Consider the following 25,729-nt stretch of genomic DNA (forward strand, 5'->3'; position numbering starts at 1 on the left):
AAAGCCTAGAATTATGAACAAGCAAGCATCAGCTGATGGCATAATGCATTTGAACAAGACCACATTTCCCAACAGGGTTTTGATCTAGTCATTGGAGATAAAACAAAAGCTTCAAGATATAAAACTGTACCATTAAAAACAAAAAAACAAAACTTGCACAAATCAGCATACCTAATAGAGAAAGGAACCAAGTTATTAATAGTAGACATATCATTAAAGCTCTCTATTAAGACTTTATGGTTACCTGAATAAGACAAATTTGGCTTCCCCATATAACTGTTCAAATTGTTAAAAGTATATATTTTAAAGTTTTACTCTTAGATCTATAAATTATATTTTTAGATCTACAGAGTTAAGTATCTGTATTCATATTAAGAGTATTCCATCTCTGTTGATGCCTAAGGACACTTTGTATCATTTTATTAACCCATATGCTCCTAATTAAAATTTCACACACCAACACATTTTCAGATATTATTTGCCCTTCAGTTTAAAGATTAGATAAAATATAGATTATATGTCTTAAAATTATCATGCACTGGAATGGTATATATATATTGGTATATATATGGTATGTATATTGGTATATATATGATATATATATAATACATATATATATAATACATATATATACACACACAAGAATTCTAAAACTGTTTTATGAAGGGATTTGGCTAGGTTAAAAAACTCTGCAATATCTCAAACTGGACACAACTTTTAACCTCTGGTATAAACATTATGCTTTTGCACATAAACTATGACTCTTTGGGCTGCATGCTTCCTGCTTGGGTTCTGCCCTGTATATTTACATTATCACAGACATACAAAGTCATTTTGTGACTAATTTCCAGAGCACTGAGTCACAGTGTGGCTGTTGCTTATCTTTTCTTTTTTTTCCTGCCCAGCACTGCTCTTGGCTTTCATTTTTCATTAATACTCATACAAATAAGCATTTTACATAAATAATTTTTTGTTTCATTATAGTTCTGTGGTGGTGTATTTCTATATTATGTGCTTTCCTTTACTACCAGAAGCTAAGTTTAATATCATTTTATAAGCAACCAGAATATGAAAGTACATCATATTAGGTATGTAATCTATTGCTTTAATTTACATAATTGTACTTTATATTGTGCAATCCTAGCTATTCTTATTTTACTATCTTAGAATGTGAGCTTTTGTCTTTGGAGACTTATAAAATATTTCTTTAATATTTTGAGATTAGTTAATGCTGGAATGAAACAGACAACAAAAATTCTGTTTATACCTTATGTTAAACTTCACCAATTGATGGCAATAAAAGAACTTTCTTTAAACATAAGACTGTCAGTGTCTTATTGTATTTCTTTATATGCTACTAAATAATATTTGAGTTAAAAAAATCTTCAGAAAACTCCAATAAAAACACAATTAGTAAAGAATTGCCAATCCAAGCTTAAAATTATAAACAAGGGTACATCTCACCAACTTAAAAACAAATGATATATTTGCTTAAAATTCAGTGCAAAATGCTGAGAATTTAGTTTTGCATTGCAATCAGTTTATTTTCAGAGAAGGGTTGTTTTCATTGTGGGCTTATAGACAATGGTCCTCTCCTACAAGTCTTTGCCTCTCAGCACCCTGCTTTTCCTCCAGGAAAAACAAAGAAAGGTTATTTCCCATGGGCTAGAAAGTATATTGCCAGGTACTCACGAGTAAAATCTCTGAAGAAAGTTCTCAGAAAAATTTTTTCAAAGCAGAATTGAGGTCATTTTGCTTTCCCTTCCATGCATCGAAGAGAGAATTTATCTTTTCTACTTCTTCTTTTAAACAGATGGAGAAACTGGGGAGTGGAGAATAATGAAAGAAATGCAATCTGATCCTGCTCGCAGTGGAAGGACGAGGTAAGAATTTGACTTTTATCCAGCCCAAAGTCGCTCCCGTCTATTGGAGCAAAGAAGAGCCTCAGAGAACACCCGCAGCTGGGAACAGCCAGGCTTCCTGTTTAGGTCACGGCAACTCTTTTTAGGCTAATTTCACCAAACTATTCAAAAGCCTTTTCTATTATGGAGGAAACACAGGAATCAGCTGACACTTAGATTTCAAAATTACTATTTCTTTTACTCTCCAGGGTTCTTTTTGTAATTAGTTTTAAAAACACTTTTTCCCTCTTGTGCTATATATTTCTAAAATTTTACATATTTGTCATTACATCATTACTTAATAAAGTGAGACTTTTTGGCACTTTATTTCTCTTTTAGTTATTTCATCTACATTGTCATTATATTTATGAAAAAATCTGAGGGCTGCTGAAATTCCCTTTGATTAGAGAGTCAATGTAATGTATTGTCAGTTGTAGACTGATGGGGTTCCCAGGTGGCACAGAGGTAAAGAATCTGCCTGCCAATGCAGGGACACAAGAAACTCAGGTTTGATCCCCGAGTCAGGAAGATCCCTTGGAGTAGGGAATGGTAACCTGACTCCAGTATTGTAGCTTTAAAATTCCATGGACAGAGGAGCCTTGCAGGCTACAGTCCATGGGGTCACAAAGTCATCCATGACTGGGAAACTGATTGTTAAAGACTGCTAGGCTGTAAACCCTGCCTCAGCTACTTACTAACTTTGCAAGTTTAGTTAATTATTTAAACTCTCTGTGCCTCAGTTTCTTTTTCCTTAATAACAATAAAATTTCCTAGGATTGATAGGTAATAAATGGATTAATATATATATATTAAATACCTATAAGTATACATACAGAGGACTTCAGTTCAGTTGTTCAGACATGTCTAACTCTTCACAACCCCATGGACTGCAGCATGCCAGGCTTCCTTGTCCATCACCAACTCCCAGAGCTTGCTCAAATTCAGGTCCAACAAGTTGGTGATGCCATCCAACCATCTCATCCTCTATCCACCCCTTCTCCTCTTGCCTTCAATCTTGCCCAGCATCAGGGACTTTTCCAATGACTCCGTTGTTCACATCAGGTGGCCAAAGTATTGGAGCTTTTGTGTCAGCATCAGTCCTTCCAGTGAATATTCAGGACTGATCTCCTTTAGGACGGACTGGTTGGATCTCCTTGCAGTCCAAGGGACTCTCAAGAGTCTTCTCCAACACCACAGTTCAAAAGCATCAATTCTTTGGCACTCAGCTTTCTTTATAGTCCAACTCTTGCATCCATACATGACTACTGGAAAAACCATAGCTTTGACAAGGCAGACCTTTGTCGGTATAGTAATGTTTCTGCTTTTTAATATGCTAAGTCGGTCATAGCTTTTCTCCCAAGGAGAAAGCGTCTTTTAATTTCATGGTGTCAGTCACCATCTGCAGTGATTTTGGAGCCCAAGAAAGTAAAGGCTGTCACTGTTTCCATTGTTTCCCCGTCTATCTGCTGTGAAGTGATGGGACTGGATGTCATGATCTTCGTTTTTTGAATGTTGAGTTTTGAGCCAGCTTTTTCACTCTCCTCTTTCACTTTCATCAAGAGGTTCTTTAGTTCTTCTTCACTTTCTGCCATAAGGGTGGTGTCATCTACATATGTGAGGTTATTGATATTTCTTCTGGCAATCTTGATTCCAGCTTGTCCTTCATTCAGCCTGACATTTTGCATTACATACTCTGCATATAAGTTAAATAAGCAGTGTGACAATATACAGCCTTGATGTACTTCTTTCCCAACGTGGAACCAGTCTGTTGTTCAATGTCCAGTTCTAACTGTTGCTTCTTGACTTGCATACAGATGTCTCAGGAGGCAGGTAAGGGGGTCTGGTATTCCCATCTCTTGAATAATTTTCCCCAGCTTGTTGTGATCCACACAGTCAAAAGGTTTAGCATAGTCAATGAAGCAGAAGTAGATGTTTTTCTGGAATTCTCTTGCTTTTTCTATGATCATGTTAGGTAGTTAGAATAGGGAAAAGGATCCGAAATGGCGGTGGCTAAAAGAACTGGAAGGGAAAGCCCACAAAAATAGAAAAAAGGAAGGTCCGAGGACCGGAGTGAGAACCTCAGGTAAAACAAACAACACTCCTGGCTGGCCCAATTTACATAAGACAGGCCCAGGGACAGAGAAACATACAAAAAGAGGAGCCAAAGCTCTTCTCTCTCTCTCTCTCCCCCGTGCAATGGGGTGATCTTCTCTTCGCGTCTTTGGATCTATGTGCCCTCATGCCTCGAAGATGGATTTTCCTGCTATTATCTAAATAAATAGAGCTGTAACACTGAGCTGTAACACTGATTTATTTAAGAGCTATAACACAGTCCCTTCGAGACCTGAGAGCTATAACATGGTCCGTCCTCTGAGAGCTGTGACCCGCCAAGGGGCTTTAATGTCCGTCACTCCAAATTTTTGTTGTGACGAGACAAAGAACTGAGGAGCATACACTCGCGTGACAATCAAATGGATGTTGACATGGGCTCCAAACATAGCAAACCTTCAGTAGATGTTTATCATGTTTATTGATGTTGTTTACATCATAATTATTATTTTAAATGGTATGTAAGTATTTAAAGACATCACTTACCTTGGTCTGCTGTAGGTCTTTATTACTGAAGTTAACCCCTAGTATTTCTGTAATGGAATTATGGTCATATCAGACTAAGATCACTAGATATTTCAGAAGATGGAAGAATCTACTTTGCCATGATGGCTGAAGCCAATTGATTAGAAAATTCATCAGTTTCTTGTTTTTTTCCATCTCTGAGTTGTTGGTCCTTTAATGGACCGGGACCTGGTGGTCCGGAGTTGATGATAAGAAAGTGAAAGAAGGAAAGAGGCTAATATTCCCTGGGTTACATGGCCGGCCTTTGCACTCCAGGGAATCAGCCAGAAATAGAGAGAGAAAGAAAAAGAGAGGAAGAGAAAGAAAGAAAGACACAGGGGCCAGAGCTCTGATGGAGCATTTTGTAAGGGTATACATACCAGTAGCTTCTTTAGATAAAGATCAAGAGGCCAGACTTTACAAGTTTACCAGGGAAGCAAGGAGCACTAGAGGCCATAACGCCAAAAGGCAATGCATATCAAAAGAGGGTCGTAAACAATCCCTATCACCAAATGAAAATGCTAATGAATAAAATCCTATGCAAGCATCCCACCTCTTTGATCTCCTTTCTGGGAGAGGCTTGCCTGCTCCTCTCACCCTATATGGACTGATAAGGAACAGAGGGCTCAAGAGAGATAGGAAACAGCACACAGGAAGCCTCCTGTAAAATGCTTCCTGACATGAGTGTCTTTGTGTCTTGACATTTTCTGGCTTCTTTCCTTTGGCTTCTGGGTAAGAGGTTGTTACCAACTCCAATTCATATCACAGAACAGGCGATAAATCAAAAGTTAATTTTCTGGGGCAAGAAATAATGACCTTATTCAGAAATCTGGCAGACTGAGAAGATGGGGGACTCGTATTCCAAAGAAACATCTTTCCTGCATTAGAGTTTAGGCTTCTTTTATACTAAAAGGGAAGGGCGTTAAGTCAAACATTTCCTGATTCTGATCAGCCTCTGGAGGGGTTGTGTTAACTTTTTCCTGCTTCAGTCATTCACAGGTGGACTGCTCAAGATGTTTTCTTGTGAGCTAAACAAGGATATTTTAGCTTAATGCTCATTACGTGGGAGGCAAGGTTCCCAGAGATTGGCCATTGTATATAATTTAATCTTATAGGCAACATCCCTTTAGTGATTAATTTGTAATAGAATACAAAGGTTCTTCACTATTACAGGGTAACTTTTCCTCTTGTGGGTTTTTACTATTTATTGAGTAATTTTTAGATGTCTGTTCCCAAAATTATCCCATTTAGTCCTCACAACTAGACTGGGAAGAAAGCCCTCTCTGCATGACATTTGAATATAGTTTATGGAACTCTGATTCAAATCATGTAGTCTGACTTCAGAGTACAGATACTTAAATGCTCTTCTGTGCTTCTTTTTTTTTTTTTTCCCTTCTGTGCTTCTTTTGCACCCATTTTCTGGATTTCATACCACAACAAAACTCTGCTGTGTGTTGAAACTTTGTTATTAACAAAGTTAATAGAACTTTTTCTTTTAACAAAGTTAAAAGAACTTTGTAGCACAATTATTACCCTTTATTACCTGTTGCAACTCAAGCACATTCAGTGTTCCCTTCTTTCTTGGGCAGTTAAGAAAAGTTGCTGTTCTTGGACTGGAGTGGATGTTATTTATTTTTGGTCAATCTACAGGCTCTACTAAGGTAGTGGTAAACTCAGCAAATTAGATTTCCTTTTTAGAGACTTGTACTAAGAGCTATAGAAAAAAATATACAATGCTAGGGTCTTAAATAAAAAGCCAAGATAGAGGATGTGCTGACAACCACAATGGTGAGTGCGAGATGATTATGTGGAGAAAGCTAGTTGAGAGAGAATGTTGAAAAAGATGAAGGAAGAGGATGAGTGACCTCTGAGAGAGAAACAGGGAAAGAATGAAACCAAGAGCAAGACATAGAGATGGGACAGTAATACCTGAGTTCTACAGTAACAGTCCTTCCCCAGGCCTAATTCAAATTTTTCTAAGTACTCAAGAACATATGTGTGTGTGTGTGTGTGTGTGTATGTGCACGCATGTGCACAGGCACACACTCAGTCACTCAATCATGTTTGACTCTTTGTGATCCTATTGACTGTAACAAGCCAGACTCCTCTGTCCATGGAATTTTCCAGGCAAGAATACTGGAACGGGTTGTTATTTCCTGCTCCAGGGGATCTTCCTGACCCAGGAATCAAACCAGCATCTCTTGAGTCTCCTGCTTTGTCAGGCAGATTCTTCACTTCATATACCCTTGTAATAAACCCACTTTTCCCTTAAGGTCATTTAAGAAACCTCTTTTTCTTACTATGTAAAGAACTCTATCTGAAAGAGCTACAGTTGAGCTGAAATTGTTTTCCCAATGATCGCTGATTTCATATTTAAGTTGTATTTGCTTCCCAAGCTATTTATACACACGTGGGTATTCTTGTGCTCAACACAATACTGGAACTTGATGCAAACTATTGTTAAGATTAGACAACCTGATGCTGTCACTTAAAGCCTCTGTGGACTCAGCTTTTCTCTCCCTGAGGCTTGGGTGAGCTCCTTTTTGAGGTTTTATGACAAGTCTGCCTTTCTACTGTGTACAACTCTCTAGTCAAAATTGTATGGATAAAAGATTTTTCTCACCAACAGTTTGACTATGTGCCATTGTATCTTTAAGTGCTTTGTATCTAATCATTATTTGGCTGTTCCAAATACCCACCAAATACTGGACATTCTCCTTTTCATTTCCAGCCACACACTTAATTTTTCCTTTCCAACTCTCATACAATCCAAATAACGTTTCAGATTTGTATGCGCTTTATCAGAAGTTTATGAGTTTTATACTTCTTATTTTTCATTTTCTCTGCCAGATGATGCCCATGTCCTACATAAAGGTCACTCTCTAAAGTTGTCTAACAGTAAAGGTGACCCAGAAAGGGGACTGAAAATAAATCCTTTCTTGATAAAAGAAATAAAGACTTTGGGACTCTGTTATCAAGCATAACTTAGGAAGAGATGAATAATATACTCCCTACCCCCTTACCTTCTTCTCTTAAAGATATGTTTTCTTGACCACATATATATTATTATATTATATAACCTTGGATACTGGGCTAAATTGGACCCCCAGACTCCATGCTCTTGGTCTCCCCAGTGTTCTGTGTTCCTTTTCATCCTATGTACTTCACTGAACAATATGAAGTATTTTGGAGGGAATGCTTTCTGGAAATTTACTGTTGTTAAAGCATCAGTATAAACAAAATTAAGCAACAATCAGCTTCAAATATGTTGCAGATTAAAGTTAATTTTTATTAAGTAATACAGTAATATAAATCTTTCCAGAAATGTTATGTTCACAAGCTGACTCCATCTGTAGGAAAACAAGTTCTCAAATTAGTTTAAATTTTTACATGGAACTCAAAATAAATGCATGCATGCAAACATGAGTACTGGAATAATCATGTTATTTTTGTTTTATTTGATTCATATTTCTTATTAATATGATATTCTTTGCCCAGTTTAAAATGAGAATAATTGATTATTGAGAAATAGTGGTAATATCTACTATCATAAAGTTGTAATTGATGTATAATCAGCCCTCTCAGGAGAGTCTCCACAGGAATTTCAGTGATAAATCACATTATCAACAGGTAGACATCTTGAGTAAGTGATTTTTCCTTCATCAGGCAAAACATATAGACTAAGAGAGTTGGGAAAGCTAATCATTGTATCATGTGTTTAGGCATTGCACTTCATAATAAATTATTGCTACTTACTGATTTTTTAAAGTATATATAATGTCTCAGAGGAAAAATAAAATAAGTTGAATTTTTAGATATTTCTTTATGGTTTTCTAAGAATCAGATAGTCTATTAAATGGTCTGGTGATTTTACTTTGAGACTTCACTTTAATTCATGTATTTTTTTTCCTAATCACTTTTAGTTTGCTTAACTCCTTCTGTGAGAACTTGGGAAATGTAAGTCTTGTTTCTTCCTGCCCCTCCCTAATTCTATGTGAAAGGTAAAAATTTGGACAGGGTCTTCTGGCCCAGGTTGCTTTTTCATCCTTTCTGGGAATGTTTTTGAGAGAAAAAGTTCAGATAGGAAAGGATAACCTCCTGTAAGATGCAACCTGATAAGCAGTGAGATAAAGTCTCACATTTCCCAATGTTTTATCCCTGGTTCTGCCATAAGTGAAATGCACCCAGTAATGAAGAAGGCATTTGTCTGCTCACCAAATAGTCTTTTAAAGTTCAAGTTTTGTTAGGAGAATGATAAAGTCATTATGTACCCAAGACTATTCTGTTATTTTAACTAAATGAACTCCTTTGATTTTTGGATCGACTCTATGATAGCACAAAGTGTGTCTTAAAAAATTACAAAGAATAAGTCCAACTCCAGAATCCTTGAGTTTGACAATAATGACATTCATAATTGTTGTCTCGTTGCATTTTTTTTTTTTTTTAAGATCAAGGATTCCTTTTTCATTACAGGATGAACGAGATCATTGTTGTTGTTATTGTTCAGCCGCTAAGTTGTGTCCAACTCTTTGTGACCCCATGAACTGCAGCATGCCAGGCTTCCCTGTCCTTCACTGTCTCTCTGAGTTTGCTCAAACTCATGTCCATTGAGACAGTGATGCCATCCTACTATCTCATTCTCTGCCACCCCCTTCTGCTCTTTCCTTCAATCTTTCCCAGTGTCAGGGTCTTTTCTAATGAGTCAGCTCTTCACATCAGGTGGCCAAAGTATTGGAGCTTCAGCTTGAGCATCAGTCCTTCCAATGAATATTCGGGGATCATTATACATGTATATGGGTTTTCCTGGTATCTCAGCTGGTAAAGAATTCTCCTGCAATGTAGGAGACCTCTGTTTGACTCCTGGGTCTGGAAGATCCACTGGAGAGAAGATAGGTCACTCACTCCAGTATTCTTAGGCTTCCCTGGTGGCTCAGCTGGTAAAGAATCCACCTGCCATGCGGGAGATCTGGGTTCGATCCCTGGGTTGGGTACATCCCTTGGAAGAGGGCATGGCAAGAAACTCCAGTATTCTTGCCTAGAAAATTCCATGGACAGGGGAGCCTGGTGGGCTACCGTCCATGGGGTCACAAAGAATCAGACACGACTGAGCAACTTTCTGTTCACTTCACATAGGTGTACATAGATGTGGTTGGGTGAACACAAATAGAGAAAAGGCCACAGAATGGAGAAGCAAAAATGTTGAGAATAAATTTATAGTCCAGTTCCTAAGGATGATTAACCAATGCTGAGCTCACCTGCATCTCAGTAAATACTCTGTTTTTAGGAAATCTGCCTGGAAATCCTTTCCAAAGAAAGTCAAATCTCATATATCAAGAGAAGGAAGTGATCTTGACTTAATAACTTCTTTTTTTTTAATTATTATTATTATTTTATTAGTTGGAGGCTAATTACTTCACAACATTTCAGTGGGTTTTGTCATACATTGACATGAATCAGCCATGGAGTTACATGTATTCCCCATCCCGATCCCCCCTCCCATCTCCCTCTCCACCCGATTCCTCTGGGTCTTCCCAGTGCACCAGGCCCGAGCACTTGTCTTATGCATCCCACCTGGGCTGGTGATCTGTTTCACTATAGATAGTATACATGCTGTTCTTTTGAAACATCCCACCCTCACCTTCTCCCACAGAGTTCAAAAGTCTGTTCTGTACTTCTGTGTCTCTTTTTCTGTTTTGCATATAGGGTTATCATTACCATCTTTCTAAATTCCATATATATGTGTTAGTATGCTGTAATGTTCTTTATCTTTCTGGCTTACTTCACTCTGTATAATGGGCTCCAGTTTCATCCATCTCATTAGGACTGATTCAAATGAATTCTTTTTAACGGCTGAGTAATATTCCATGGTGTATATGTACCACAGCTTCCTTATCCATTCATCTGCTGATGGGCATCTAGGTTGCTTCCATGTCCTGGCTATTTTAAACAGTGCTGCGATGAACATTGGGGTGCACGTGTCTCTTTCAGATCTGGTTTCCTCAGTGTGTATGCCCAGAAGTGGGATTGCTGGGTCATATGGCAGTTCTATTTCCAGTTTTTTAAGAAATCTCCACACTGTTTTCCATAGTGGCTGTACTAGTTTGCATTCCCACCAACAGTGTAAGAGGGTTCCCTTTTCTCCACACCCTCTCCAGCATTTATTGCTTGTAGACTTTTGGATAGCAGCCATCCTGACTGGCGTGTAATGGTACCTCATTGTGGTTTTGATTTGCATTTCTCTGATAATGAGTGATGTTGAGCATCTTTTCATGTGTTTGTTAGCCATCTGTATGTCTTCTTTGGAGAAATGTCTGTTTAGTTCTTTGGCCCATTTTTTGATTGGGTCATTTATTTTTCTGGAATTGAGCTTCAGGAGTTGCTTGTATATTTTTGAGATTAATCCTTTGTCGGTTGCTTGGTTTGCTATTATTTTCTCCCAATCTGAGGGCTGTCTTTTCACCTTGCTTATAGTTTCCTTTGTTGGCAAAAGCTTTTAAGTTTCATTAGGTCCCATTTGTTTATTTTTGCTTTTATTTCCAATATTCTGGGAGGTGGGTCATAGAGGATCTTGCTGTGATTTATGTCGGAGAGTGTTTTGCCTATGTTCTCCTCTAGGAGTTTTATAGTTTCTGGTCTTACATTTAGATCTTTAATCCATTTTGAGTTTATTTTTGTGTATGGTGTTAGAAAGTGTTCTAGTTTCATTCTTTTACAAGTGGTTGACCAGTTTTCCCAGCACCACTTGTTAAAGAGGTTGTCTTTTTTCCATTGTATATCCTTGCCTCCTTTGTCAAAGATAAGGTGTCCATAGGTTTGGGGATTTATCTCTGGGCTTTCTATTCTGTTCCATTGATCTATATTTCTGTCTTTGTGCCAGTACCATACTGTCTTGATGACTGTGGCTTTGTAGTAGAGCCTGAAGTCAGGCAGGTTGATTCTTCCAGTTCCATTCTTCTTTCTCAAGATTGCTTTGGCTATTCGAGGTTTTTTGTATTTCCATACAAATTGTGAAATTATTTGTTCTAGTTCTGTGAAGAATACCGTTGGTAGCTTGATAGGGATTGCATTGAATCTATAGATTGCTTTGGGTAGAATAGCCATTTTGACAATATTGATTCTTCCAATCCATGAACACGGTATGTTTCTCCATCTGTTTGTGTCCTCTTTGATTTCTTTCATCAGTGTTTTATAGTTTTCTATGTATAGGTCTTTTGTTTCTTTAGGTAGATATACTCCTAAGTATTTTATTCTTTTTGTTGCAATGGTGAATGGTATTGTTTCCTTAATTCTCTTTCTGTTTTTTCATTGTTAGTATATAGGAATGCAAGGGATTTTCTGTGTGTTAATTTTATATCCTGCAACTTTACTATATTCATGATTAGCTCTAGTAATTTTCTGGCAGAGTCTTTAGGGTTTTCTATGTAGAGGATCATGTCATCTGCAAACAGCAAGAATTTCACTTCTTCTTTTCCTATCTGGATTCCTTTTACTTCTTTTTCTGCTCTGATTGCTGTGGCCAAAACTTCCAACACTATGTTGAATAGTAGTGGTGAGAGTGGGCACCCTTGTCTTGTTCCTGATTTCAGGGGAAATGCTTTCAATTTTTCACCATTGAGGGTGATGCTTGCTGTGGGTTTGTCATATATAGCTTTTATTATGTTGAGGTATGTTCCTTCTATTCCTGCTTTTTGGAGAGTTTTAATCATAAATGAGTGTTGAATTTTGTCAAAGGCTTTCTCTGCATCTATTGAGATAATCATATGGTTTTTATCTTTCAATTTATTAATGTGGTGTATTACATTGATTGATTTGCGGATATTAAAGAATCCTTGCATTCTTGGGATAAAGCCCACTTGGTCATGGTGTATGATCTTTTTAATATGTTGTTGGATTCTGTTTGCTAGAATTTTGTTAAGGATTTTTGCATCCATGTTCATCAGTGATATTGGCCTGTAGTTTTCTTTTGTTGTGGCATCTTTGTCTGGTTTTGGAATTAGTGTGATGGTGGCCTCATAGAATGAGTTTGGAAGTTTACCTTCTTCTGCAATTTTCTGGAAGAGTTTGAGTAAGATAGGTGTTAGCTCTTCTCTAAATTTGTGGTAGAATTCAGCTGTGAAGCCATCTGGTCCTGGGCTTTTGTTTGATGGAAGATTTTTGATTACAGTTTCGATTTCCTTGCTTGTGATGGGTCTGTTAATATCTTCTATTTCTTCCTGGTTCAGTTTTGGAAAGTTATACTTTTCTAAGCATTTGTCCATTTCATCTAAGTTGTCCATTTTATTGGCGTAGAGCTGCTGGTAGTAGTCTCTTATGATCCTTTGTATTTCAGTGTTGTCTGTTGTGATCTCTCCATTTTCATTTCTAATGTTGTTAATTTGGTTCTTCTCTCTTTGCTTCTTAATGAGTCTTGCTAATGGTTTGCCAGTTTTGTTAATTTTTTCAAAAAACCAGCTTTTAGCTTTTTTGATTTTTGCTATGGTCTCTTTAGTTTCTTTTGTATTTATTTCTGCCCTAATTTTTAAGATTTCTTTCCTTCTGCTAACCCTGGGGTTCTTCATTTCTTCCTTCTCTAATTGCTTTAGGTGTAGAGTTAGGTTATTAATATCGCTCTTTTCTTGTTTCTTGAGGTAAGCCTGTAATGCTATGAACCTTCCCCTTAGCACTGCTTTTACAGTGTCCCATAGGTTTTGGGTTGTTGTGTTTTCATTTTCATTCATTTCTATACATATTTTGATTTCTTTTTTGATTTCTTCTATGATTTGTTGGTTATTCAGAAGCGTGTTATTTAGCCTCCATATGTTTGAATTTTTAACATTTTTTTTCCTGTAATTGAGATCTAATCCCACTGCACTGTGGTCAGAAAAGATGACTGGAATGATTTCAGTTTTTTTTGAATTTTCCAAGACCAGATTTATGGCCCAGGATGTGATCTATTCTGGAGAAGGTTCTGTGTGCACTTGAGAAAAAGGTGAAGTTGATTGTTTTTGGGTGAAATGTCCTATAGATATCAATTAGGTCTAGCTGGTCCATTGTGTCCTTTAAGGTTTGTGTTTCCTTGTTAATTTTCTGTTTAGTTGATCTATCCATAGTTGTGAGTGGGGTATTAAAGTCTCCCACTATTATTGTGTTACTATTAAGTTCCTCTTTCATACTCGTTAGCGTTTGCCGTACATATTGCAGTGCTCCTATGTTGGGTGCATATATATTTATAATTGTTATATCTTCTTCTTGGATTGATCCTTTGATCATTAAGTAGTGTCCTTCTTTGTCTCTTTTCACATCCTTTATTTGAAAGTCTATTTTATCTGATATGAGTATTGCGACTCCTGCTTTCTTTTGGTCTGCGTTTGCATGAAATATTTTTTCCAGCCCTTCACTTTTAGTCTGTATGTGTCTCTTGTTTTGAGGTGGGTCTCTTGTAGACAGCATATATAGGGGTCTTATTTTTGTATCCATTCAGCCAATCTTTGTCTTTTGGTTGGGGCATTCAACCCATTTACATTTAAGGTAATTATTGATAGGTGTGGTCCCGTTGCCATTTACTTTGTTGTTTTGGGTTCACATTTTATACAACCTTTCTGCATTTCCTGTCTAGAGAAGATCCTTTAGCATTTGTTGGAGAGCTGGTTTGGTGGTGCTGAATTCTCTCAGCTTTTGCTTATCTGTAAAGCTTTTGAATTCTCCTTCATATCTGAATGAGATCCTTGCTGGATACAGTAATCTAGGTTGTAGGTTATTCTCTTTCATTACTTTAAGTACGTCCTGCCATTCCCTTCTGGCCTGGAGGGTTTCTATTGATAGATCAGCTGTTATCCTTATGGGAATCCCTTTGTGTGTTATTTGTTGTTTCTCCCTTGCTGCTTTTATATTTGTTCTTTGTGTTTGATCTTTTTTAATTTGATTAATATGTGTCTTGGGGTGTTTCGCCTTGGGTTTATCCTGTTTGGGACTCTCTGGGTTTCTTGGACTTGGGTGGCTATTTCCTTCCCATTTTTAGGGAAGTTTTCAGCTATTATCTCCTCGAGTATTTTCTCATGGCCTTTCTTTTTGTCTTCTTCTTCTGGGACTCCTATGATTCGAATGTTGGGGCGTTTCACATTGTCCCAGAGGTCCCTGAGGTTGTCCTTATTTCTTTTGATCCTTTTTTCTTTTCTCCTCTCTGCTTCATTTATTTCCACCATTTTATCTTCTACCTCACTTATCCTATCTTCTGTCTCCGTTATTCTACTATTGATTTCCTCCAGAGTGCTTTTGATCTCATTTATTGCATTATTCATTTTCATTTGACTCTTTTTTATTTCTTCTAGGTCTTTCAGTCCTTATCTCCAGGCTATTTATCTATAACTCCATTTTGTTTTCAAGATTTTGGATCATTTTTATTATCATTATTCTAAATTCTTTTTCAGGTAGACTCCCAATCTCCTCCTCTTTTGTTTGACTTGGTGGGCATTTTTCATGTTCCTTTACCTGTTGGGTATTTCTCTGCCTTTTCATCTTGTTTAGGTTGCTGTGTCTGGAGTGGGCTTTCTGTATTCTGGAGGTCTGTGGTTCCTTTTTATCGTGGAGGTTTTATCCAGTGGGTAGGGTTGGACGATTGGCTTGTCAAGGTTTCCTGGTTAAGGAAGCTTGCATTGGTGTTCTGGTGTGTGGAACTTGATTTCTTCTCTCTGGAGAGCAATGGAGTGCCCAGTAATGAGTTTTGAGATGGGTCTATGTGTTAGGTGTGACCTTGGGCAGCCTGTATGTTGACGTTCAGGGCTATGTTCCTGCATTGCTGGAGAATTTGAGGTATGTCTTGCTCTAAATCTTATTGGCTCTTGGGTGGTGGTTGGTTTCAGTGTAGTTATGCAGGCTTTTGGATGGTCTCTTATTACTTAAAGTTCCATGTAGTCAGGAGTTTTCTGGTGTTCTCAGGTTTTGGGCTTAAGTCTCCTGCCTCTGGATTTCAGTTTTATTCTTCCAGTAGTCTCAGGACTTCTCCAACTATATAGCACTGATAATAAAATCCTAGGTTAATGGCGAAAAGATTCTCCCCCGTTAGGGACACCCAGAGAGGTTCACAGAGTTACATGAAGAAGAGGAGAGGGAGGAGGGAGACAGAGATGAGCAGGAGGAGAAAAAGGGGGACTTAAGAGGAGAGAGACAGATCTATGCAGTTGTCTATTCCCAGAGTGTTCTCCGTAGCCCAGACACCCACAAAGATTCACAGAATTGGATTGGGAAGAGAAGGGGAAAGGAGGAAATAGAGGTGTTCTGAGGTAGAAAACAGAGAGTCAAGATTGGGAGAAAATAATCAACACACTCCTGAATAAAAATGGGAACTGAATATTGGATTCTTAAATGTTCACAATTTATATCATATACTGAAAAACAAAAATTAAAAATCTAGAGTAGAGGTTAGACTCTTAAAAATACTATATTAAAAACAAAAACCAAAACACACACAAAAATTTTAGAAATATATATGAAGTTTGGTTTAAAAATAGGTCTTCTCTTCTTTTTTTTGTAAGGTTATAGTATAATGAAAATGAAAATTAAGGAGTAGTAGAGGAGTAATAGAGGACTTTAAAGAGAAATAAGAGAAAAATAAAAATAGAAAATAGAAGAGAAAAAGGAAAAAAAAAAAGAAGAGAAAAAAAAAGAAAAAAAAAATTTTCCTAATGAAAAAAATCGTAAAAACCTATGAAAATGAAAGTTAAGGAATAATGGGGGAGTAATAGCAAATTTTAAAAGAAAATAAAAGAGAAAAAAGAAAAAAGAAAAAAAAAAATTTTTCTTACTTAAAAAAAAAAAAAGTAAAAATATATCTAGGAATTTCTCTGGAGCTGTTGCGGTCAGTGTGGGTTCAGCTCAGTTTCAGATAGCTCCTCATTCCAGCTTACACTTCTCCATATCTACAGGCCCCTTCCGGTGTAGTCGGTGTTATCTACAGGGATTTTAATCTGTTGCACTGGTCCCTTCTGAAGCGGTTCCCTTTGTTTATTTGGCTTATGTTTGCCAGTCTCTTCAGTGCCTCATTTCCGCCCTGACACAGGCGGGTGGAGGTGATCTCTTATTCAGGTAGCTAGTTCCATTGTGCTGCCGGGAGGGGCTGGCGTTGCTTTCTCCGTCAGCGCTGCTCAGGCTCCCGGCTGCTCTATATGGAGTGTGCCCTGCGCTGCGCGCGGTTCCAGCCCTCAGGTGTTCCACAAAAACGCGGAATAAAAAGCTGCGCCTGCTTTTTGTGCCTTCCCCATCAGAGCGGCTCAGGTAGCCAGGGGCTTGACGGGCGCACTCTCCCCGGGTGCGGGCGCGCCTTCTCCCCTGCGTGATCCCAGTCTCAGTTTCCGCCGGCGCCAGTCAGGTGCGTGCACCTTCTGCCCTCCGCGTCCCCAGCCCCAGTCCCCGCCCGCGCCGGTCGGGGGCCTGCGCCCTGTGTCTCGCCACCAGTTTGCAGTGCGGTAGGGGATGCGGTCCTTGGGGCCAAGCCTGCCCCTTTCCCCTCCCCCCTGCCTCCTGCCTCCGGCGGGGCTGGGCCAGCCTGCAGCCTGCGAGCTCTTCTCTGGACTTTCTCGGTCCCTTTGTTCTGCGAACGGCCGGCAGCGTGTTCGGGCAGGTTAATTTTCTCTCTCTCTTTTGCTATCCCACAGTTTAAGTTGGTAACTCACAAAAGCTCCCTCTGATTGTCCTCAGGGCACTCAGACCCGGTCCTTACCCTAAGCAATGCCGCCCGCTCCTCTCCGTTCTGCCCTCACTTGCTGGTGGCGGATGTGGGTGTCTGGGGTACTTTTCTGCTGGGAGTTGCTTTTAGGCTCGTAATCCGTGGGTTTTATTTATTGTTCCCCTTCCAGTCAGGTTGCCCTTCCAGATTCAAATACTTCCCCCAGACCCGCCAGTGTGAGGGTTTCCTGGTGTCTGGAGACTTCCTCTATTAAGACTCCCTTCCCGGGAGGGATCTCCGTCCTTAGCTCTTTTGTCTCTCGTTTTATTTTTTATATTTTGTCCTACCTCCTTTCAAAGACAATGGGTTGCTTTTCTGGGCGTCTGATGACCTCAGCTAGCGATCAGAAGTTGTTTTGTGAAGTTTGCTCTGTGTTCAGTTATTCTTTTGATGAATTTGTAGGAGAGAAAGTGGTCTCCCGGTCCTATTCCTCTGCCATCTTGGCTCCTCCGACTTATATAACTTCTACCTGCTTGTTTCTTCACTTAAATGTTAAGCCTTGAAGTTAATACTTTTATCAATGTTGTGTTTTACCCTTTAATCTTTTAGATTTTAATTGCTTTGCCTGTATGTATTTTCTAGATTTAAAACTTGTTTTAGGCTTTTAGATTTTTGGTCCTTTTAATTATTTTATAATACTATTATTCTTAATCATTCCTCTGATTAATATTACTTGTATTATTAATCCCATCTATAATATTTTAACTAGTTTTGTTATTTTTAGTGTTATTTTAATTTTAATTTTTATGAAAGTGTTTAAGTATTATTATTGTTACTATATTGATGAAGATATAATGTATGATGCCCATGGATATGAATATAGCATGGTGTCAATTAGGAAAGTTGAGTCTTTATTTCCTTCAAGTTAATAAAGCACAGGCTCTCAATCCCCTAGTACAGACTATCCTCTCTTAACCAAAGTGGGATTCAGTGACTCTAAGATCACCACATTGAATAATTTGATAGGCCCATGGAAGGAAATTATTTCCAACCACTGGCTTACCTATACTGCCAGGATAGACACTGACATATTGCATGAAAAGTCCATCTTCTCACAGCACAAACTTTTGTTCTGAATCTCCCAGAAAGCTTGTTTGTGCAGATAGCTAAGTTTTATTTTGGTTTGCACTACCAACATCTACATATTAATTCACCTTCTTTTTTGACTGGGTTTGAGGGATTGTTACTTATAGTGCAAAACATCTCTCATTGTTTAGGAATGCTAAAGAAAGTTTACCTCAGAATTATCCTTATATCCCCATTCCTATTGTTTTAGATTTAGGGAGCTAATCCCTTGATAGATTCTGCCCTCAGAGAGCCTAGCTAATTAGATAATGTGATCCTGTCCAGAATTTCAAAGTATAGGAGACAAGCTACCATCTCAGTCTCTCCTTCATTGTAATCTTAGCTGAGTTTGGATAATTTCCCTTTCAAAATATTTATCTTATTTTCTATCTCTTTGTTAAATTTACATTTGTATTATCATTATTCATTTCTAAGAGGATTCAGAAAAACAATATTGTACAGTGTCATTTGGAATTCTGAAAAAAAAAAAAAAAAAGGAAAAAGACTCACTACAAAGGTGGTGTTATGATTGTCTCTCTCTCTTTCTCTCTCTCTCTCTCTTTTTTTTTCTTTGTTGCAAGACACAACTACAAAAGCAAGAATGGCTGGTAGTCAGAGTTGAGTAGATTCTTGATTAGAAGCATAAAAATTTTACTAACAGATAAACTTGTTTTAGAAATATAAAAACTTGTTTTTCATAAGGGTATAGGTTTTTATTAAATATTTTTACTTTAAAAATTTCTTAGGAAAAATTTCAAAATATGAAATAAAAAAGCATATAAATATACCACACAGATATATTTATTGAGCACCAACTGTATGACAAACACTGTTCTAGGATTTAAGGAAACAGCAAAGAACGTGACAAATAAAACTCTGTCTTCCCTAGAACTTTAATTTTAGTGCCATAAACTGAATGCTACTAACAATAACCATTCTTATTCAGTGAATGAGGATTTTAGAAAACAAATGAAAAAAAAATGCCTCACCTTTTAAAATATCACTTTTTTAAGTTGCTTCAGTAAAGCTTAGTTCAGTTCAGTTGCTCAGTTGTGTCCAACTCTTTGCGACCCCATGGACTGCAGAACGCCAGGCCTCCCTGTCCATCAACAACTCCTGGAATCCACCCAAACCCATGTCCATTGAGTTGGTGATGCCATCCAACCATCTCATGCTTTGTCGTCCCCTTCTCCTCCTGCCTTCAATCTTTCTCAGCATCAAGGTCTTTTCCAATGAGTCAGTTCTTCGCATCAGGTGGCCAAAGTATTGGAGTTTCAGCTTCAGCATCAGTCCTCCCAATGAATGACTATTCAGGACTGATTTCCTTTAGGATGAACTGGTTGGATCTCCTTGCAGTCCAAGGGACTCTCAAGAGTCCTCTCCAACACCACAATTCAAAAGCATCAATTCTTCAGTGCTCAGCTTTCTTTATAGTCCAACTCTGTCATCCATACACGACTACTAGAAAAACTAAAGCTTTGACTAGATGGGACTTTGTTGGCAAAGTAATGTCCCTGCTTTTTAATATGCTTTCTAGGTTGGTCATAACTTTTCTTCCAAGGAGCAAGCATCTTTTAATTTCATGGCTGTAGTCACCATCTGCATTGATTTTGGAACCCCCCAAAAATAATGTCTGTCACTGTTTGCCCATCTATTTCCCATGAAGTGATGGGACTGGATGCCATGATCTTAGTTTTCTCAGTGTTGAGTTTTAAGCCAACTTGTTCACTCTCCTCTCACTTTTATTAAGAGGCTCTTTAAAGTTGCTTAGATGAAGTTATTCCAGGAGATGCATGTGACAATTTAGTTTATTTCTTCTTTTTACTTTATAAGAAATGTGTTAGTTTATTTTGTGGAAGTGTTCATTGATTATTCAATATCTGAAATGTAAAGACAAATATTTATTTATTACCATCTTAATTAACATCTTAAATTTTGTATCATAAAGTTTCATGGTTATAACTATACTTTTATATCAATTTCTAACCACTTGAACTTCAAAGTATATGGTAGTACCCATATACCAACACCCTCAGTGACACTCTCAAAAGCTTTCTCTCAGTTTTATAGGCAAAACAGGGCAAAAATTTTAATTTATAGTCCATTGACATTGAATGTTCATTTCCTCACTAAACACTTTTTTTTTTTTCTTTTGTGAATTTCTATCGATGGTCTTTGTTTTAGTTTGGTATATTTTTTATAGACTTGTGAGAGTTTTTATTAGTATACCAACTTCTTCTGTTTTAAAAATCTTAGAATTGAAATAACAGCTAAACTGATGTCTATTTTGAATTAATAACTGCATGTATAAAATATCCAAAATCTGGTTCAAGAAAACTAGTTTGTCATTTTTAAAAAAGGGATATGTACATATTATGCATATATATGCATATTATTTATTGTGATCATCTAGTTGCTAAGTCATGTCTCATGTCATATGTTTTGTGACCCCATGGCTGTAACGCACCATATTCATCTGTCCAAAGGATTTCACAGGCAAGAATACTGGAGTGGGTTGTCATTTCCTTCTCTAATATATGCATATATATACATACAGATATGTACTTAAGGATAAAATGCAATATTTTTCTATTGTTAAACTCTACTAAAACAAAGAAATATATTTGCTGCTAGTAACAGTAATAATGATAGTAGTAGTTAACATTACTGAGTTCCTATTTATATACCTGCTATTCTGTTATACCATTTACAGTTACTTTGATCCTAAACAATCCTCCAAAGTAGCTATTATTATCATTTTAAGTTTGAACAGTGGAAAGCTTAATTCAGTTGGCCCGAGGTTAGCACTTAGAAACTAAGTAGCGCTGTGTGTGCATGCTCAGTCACTAAGTCGTGTGCAACTCTTTGTGACCCCATGGACTGTAGCCTGCCAGAATCTTTTGCTCAGACTCAGGATGACCCCACGGTCCCACGGCTCTTCTCTGTACAAAATTGTGTAAGGGAGGCTCCCTCCCATAATAAAACAGGCGTCAACAAATTTGCCTCAGGTAAGGGGGGATAGGATTTCACAGCAGATGGAACTGGGCAAGGTAATAAATCAGGTAAGTAAGTTTGTACAAGAAAGGGTGCCATTCCCCCTTGGGGAACAGATTCACGAATTTGTGCCCAGGGATCAGGTGTGGTCAAGGACTGGAAACAGGACTCCTTGGCCCCACACTGGAAGGGTCCATGCACTGTTGTTCTAACCAGCCCTACTGCGGTTAAAGTTGCAGGTGCCACTCCCTGGGTCCACCACAGGAGGGTGAAGAGAGCATACCACGCAGACCTGGAGGACGCCGAGGGGACCACACAAAGGGCCCCGCTGATTCCTGGGAAACCAAGATCATCTTAAAGAAGGAAAAGAGATGAAGCTCTATAATCAACTGCTGCTACAAGGACTTGCTGGTATCATCCTGAGACTAACCATGGTTTCAGTACAAAGAGGGACCTGTGCTATAATTAAAGTTAAATGTTGTGTATATATTCCTGATTATCTGGCTACATATCAGCCACCCTAGATGACATGAAAGGTCAGGTAAAAGTTATGTCTGATGATAATCTTCCTTTTTGACCTTCAGTCTTATCTTGGGTGAAGGGTGATTGGTGGAAAACTATATTTACCATTGTTCCAGTTGCCTTGATAGTTCTGCTTTGTGGGCCCTTTATTTTACAATGTTTTATGAACTTTGTAACCCAAAGGTTGATGTCGTTCTCCCAAATTGGAGGTCGGAGAGTCAGGGTGCAATATATCGCTATGAATGATGCTCATACTATGAGTTAGGAGCTTCAAGAGTGGGGAATGAAGGAGGAAACAGACAGAACAGGCTGCATCTTGAAAGCAGGACTCCATCTTGGGTCGGACTGTGGACTTTGAGCTATATGCCCAGTATCTATGGAAACGACATACCAACTGGAAAACCAGGCCCGCTGGAAGGAAAAGCCCCAGGGCTCGTACCTAGACTCTCTGTTGCCTAAAAGAATACCCTAATTATCTGTGTAACTGAATAGAATCATAAATTCTATTATGCTTATTGGGGTATGACCACAGGCCCATTGATAATTGTCCACTGTTAACTACCTAGGCCTAAGGCATATGAATCACAGGTTAACTTTGATTGTATCTTTCTTTTCCTTTGTTCAGACTAGTTTCAGGGAATTTGGGGAGGCGGTTTGGGCATGTACACTTAGGGTATATAGGGTTTTCAGAAAACCTGGTCAGGGTCCTTGGCTAAGAGGAGACTCTGCCTTGGGCCCTCTGGTGTAGTAAACTGTACTCCACTATCTGCATTGTTCTGCTAAGTCAGTTTGTTTCCCAGAACGCATGGCTAGAACAGTCAAAGGAATTAAATAAATCATTTTATTTTACAACTTCAAATAAGATATTTGTTCAGGTTAAAAATAAATCGTATAAAAAAGGAAACTGAGAAGAGAGAAACAAACATCTTTCACTCTTCATCTGATCCCACTCTCAGAGGTTGCCACTATTAACTGTTTCTCTTTCACTCTGGAAAATGTGTGTGTGTGTGTGTGTGTGTGTGTGTGTGTTCAAAATTGAAGTACCATTCTCCAGCTTTTTACAAAAGTAAAACACGTTTTAGAGTTTATTCCATATTATTTCCTGGATTGGGAAGTAAAGAATAAACTAAACAATAAGTGAAGCAACTAAACAATAAAAATAAACAATATGCAGGTACATGTATAATATGTATATATCCCTTTTTAACCCATGTCTCCTGTGTCTCCTGAATGTGGGTTCTTTACCACTGAGCCACTTGGAAATCCCAGTAAGTAGCTGAGCATAGTGTACAGCCCCAATCTGTAGTAATCCCTCTTATTCTTTTTTTTTGTAAATTATTTATTTTAATTGGAGGCTAATTACTTTACAATATTTTAGTGGTTTTGCCATACATTGACATGAATCAGCCATGGGTGTACATGTGTTCCCCATCCTGAACCCCCCTCCCACCTCCCTCCCCATCCCATCCTTCAGGGTCATCCCAGTGCACCAGCCCGGAGCACCCTGTCTCATGGATCGAATCTGGGCTGGCGATTTGTTTCACATATGATAATATACATGTTTCAATGCCATTCTCCCGAATCATCCCACCCTCGCCCTCTCCCACAGAGTCCAAAAGACTGTTCTATACATCTGTGTCTCTTTTGCTGTCTCACATATAGGGTCCTTACTATCTTTCTAAATTCCATATATATGCATTAGTATACTGTATTGGTGTTTTCCTTCTGACTTACTTCACCCTGTATAATAGGCTCCAGTTTCATCCACCTCATTAGAACCGATTCAAATGCATTCTTTTTAAAAGCTGAGTAATGTTACATTGTGTATATGTACCACAGCTTTCTTATCCATTCATCTGCTGATGGACATCTAGGTTGCTTTCATGTTGTACCTATTGTGTAAGCAGTGCTGTGATGAACATTGGTGTACACATGTAATCCCTCTTCTTTTATGTTTCCACGGTTGCTACTGCCTTAACATTCACCATTTAAGTGATCAGAAGGAAGAGAGGAAATGTCATTCTGATTCCCATTAACAAGGCCTCCTCTTTCAGCACAAAACTCATCGTAAAACTTTATATTCTGTTTTTTATTATGTTTTATTTTCCTAATGCAAAGAACTGAAATTGTTTGAGATAATGAAATGCTTGGTTTATAGAAGTGTTTCAGTGGGAGGAAGTTGAAATGTGATCCAAATTTTCAGGAATAGGGAGGAAACTCTAATTACTCCTGCATTGGAGGCAGACTCTTTACCATCTGAGCCACCGGGGAGCCCCCACTCTGATTACTATTTTCCTTCAAATTGTATGAAGAAGATGCATTTCTTGCTTAGAGAACATGGAACTATTTGTGGTTAATTACTGCCCTCTGTTGGCAGCATGTTATATGCCTTCATTTATTTTAAGTCTTATTTAAGGCGAGAGTTAATCTCATCAATAAAATGAATAATTAAATCCCAGAGAATGGAAGTGCCTTGTCCAAACAGCATAGCTTCTTAATGACAAGGATGGAATGAGACCCCAGGTACCATGACCTACCATCAGTCTTGTGTTGACTAAATTAAAAACTGCAATTATTATTATTATTTTTTTTTGTCAGAGAATATTTTTCATTTTCAGAGTCAGAAACAGAATTTACAATGGTCAAAGGAATTAAAGAAATTATTTTTTTTTAAACTTCAAATAAGACCTTTGTTCAGGTTAAAAATAAATCATACAAGAAAGGAAACTGAGAAGAGAAAAATAAACATCTTTCACCCTTCATCTGATTCCACTCCCAGAGGCTGCCACTATTAACTGTTTCTTTGTCATTCTGGAAATTATGTGTGTGTGTGTATGTTCAAAATTGAAGTACTGGTCTCCAGCTTTTTACAAAAGTAAAACATATTTTAGAGTTTATATCATATTACTTCACATAGATATAACTCATTTTTTAAGAGGACAGTTTTATTGACACTTCTAAGGGTTGCAGACAAATTTAGAATGTTCTTATTTGGGACTGCCTGCCATTTCTAATAATTAATTTAGATTGTGCATCTCTTCTTGGACTCTTACAGAAGTGAGACAGTTTTGTTCTCCTTTCATCAGGGGACATTTGATTTGGGTCTGTCTTATTACTGATGACGGATGTTAACTTAATCACCTGACCAAGGTGTTGTCTGCAGTTCTCTCCATTGTAAGCTACCCAGTTTTTCTGCTTCTGTCCACAGATAGGATTTGAGTGGCAGAAGTGCTCAGCAAAGAGACAAAATCAAAATAATTACCTCATCATAACCTTTCTTTCAGGTAACAGGAAGAGTAGATCTTAGATGCTAAACATCATTTTCTCAAAGTGCTGAGTGTCCATTTTCTGGCTTCTTGTTTAATTTTAATTTCTCTTTCTGGAAAAATACACAAATTAGTGAATTATCTGCAATAGTTGCTCTTGGAGTTTGAGGAATGTTTTGGTATACTAAACAATACATGTAAACTCTGAACTTTTTTGCCTGTGAAAGTATACATGATACGTGGGGTGTAATAATAATCTTTTTATTGACAATTAGATGAACATTGGACACCAGAACTGCTGAGAGTGTTTTCTTAAAGGTTTTAATAAAGCAATCAGATTTTTTAAAATTACATTAAAATTTGTCATGTAAATTTCTATTTTAAGTTGTGATATTCATTAAAACTCTTCACTTTGCATTTATATCGTAATGAATAATTTTGATTGCTTTAGCGGAAAAAGTCTAAAAAATAAAGATTTTTAATTCTTTAATTTAATTTACATTTTGGACAAAATATTTCAAATTGCAGTATAGCAAAATTATGTGATAATCTTGATTACCACGTGAGTATTAATTTTTCTGAAATAAAGGCAAGAAATATCAATGGTATGGAATAAATATATACTTATAAATTATGTATGTAATTACCTTATTATTCAATTAAGCATC

General features: G+C 37.7%; 1 protein-coding gene and 1 long non-coding RNA gene across 3 annotated transcripts in view; one reads left to right on the forward strand and one right to left on the reverse strand.

Annotated features, from left to right (window-relative positions):
* TFPI (tissue factor pathway inhibitor) overlaps window positions 1-1,992 on the reverse strand; it is an 85,446-nt gene extending 83,454 nt beyond the window's left edge. Inside the window, exon 1 of one of the 2 annotated variants that reach the window (XM_043488132.1) lies at window positions 1,693-1,992. The gene's annotated coding sequence lies outside the window, so the exon portion shown is untranslated. The remainder of the gene's footprint in view (window positions 1-1,692) is intronic. The other variant, XM_043488131.1, reaches the window with a different exon arrangement.
* LOC122453848 lies at window positions 887-22,091 on the forward strand. The gene is made up of 3 exons (XR_006273196.1): window positions 887-1,088; window positions 1,814-1,883; window positions 21,507-22,091. It is a non-coding gene; the product is annotated as an uncharacterized LOC122453848 (long non-coding RNA).
* The last annotated feature ends 3,638 nt before the right edge of the window (window positions 22,092-25,729 follow it).

This window comes from Cervus canadensis, chromosome 15, assembly GCF_019320065.1.
Source record: "Cervus canadensis isolate Bull #8, Minnesota chromosome 15, ASM1932006v1, whole genome shotgun sequence".
In the NCBI taxonomy this organism is placed as follows: domain Eukaryota; kingdom Metazoa; phylum Chordata; class Mammalia; order Artiodactyla; family Cervidae; genus Cervus; species Cervus canadensis.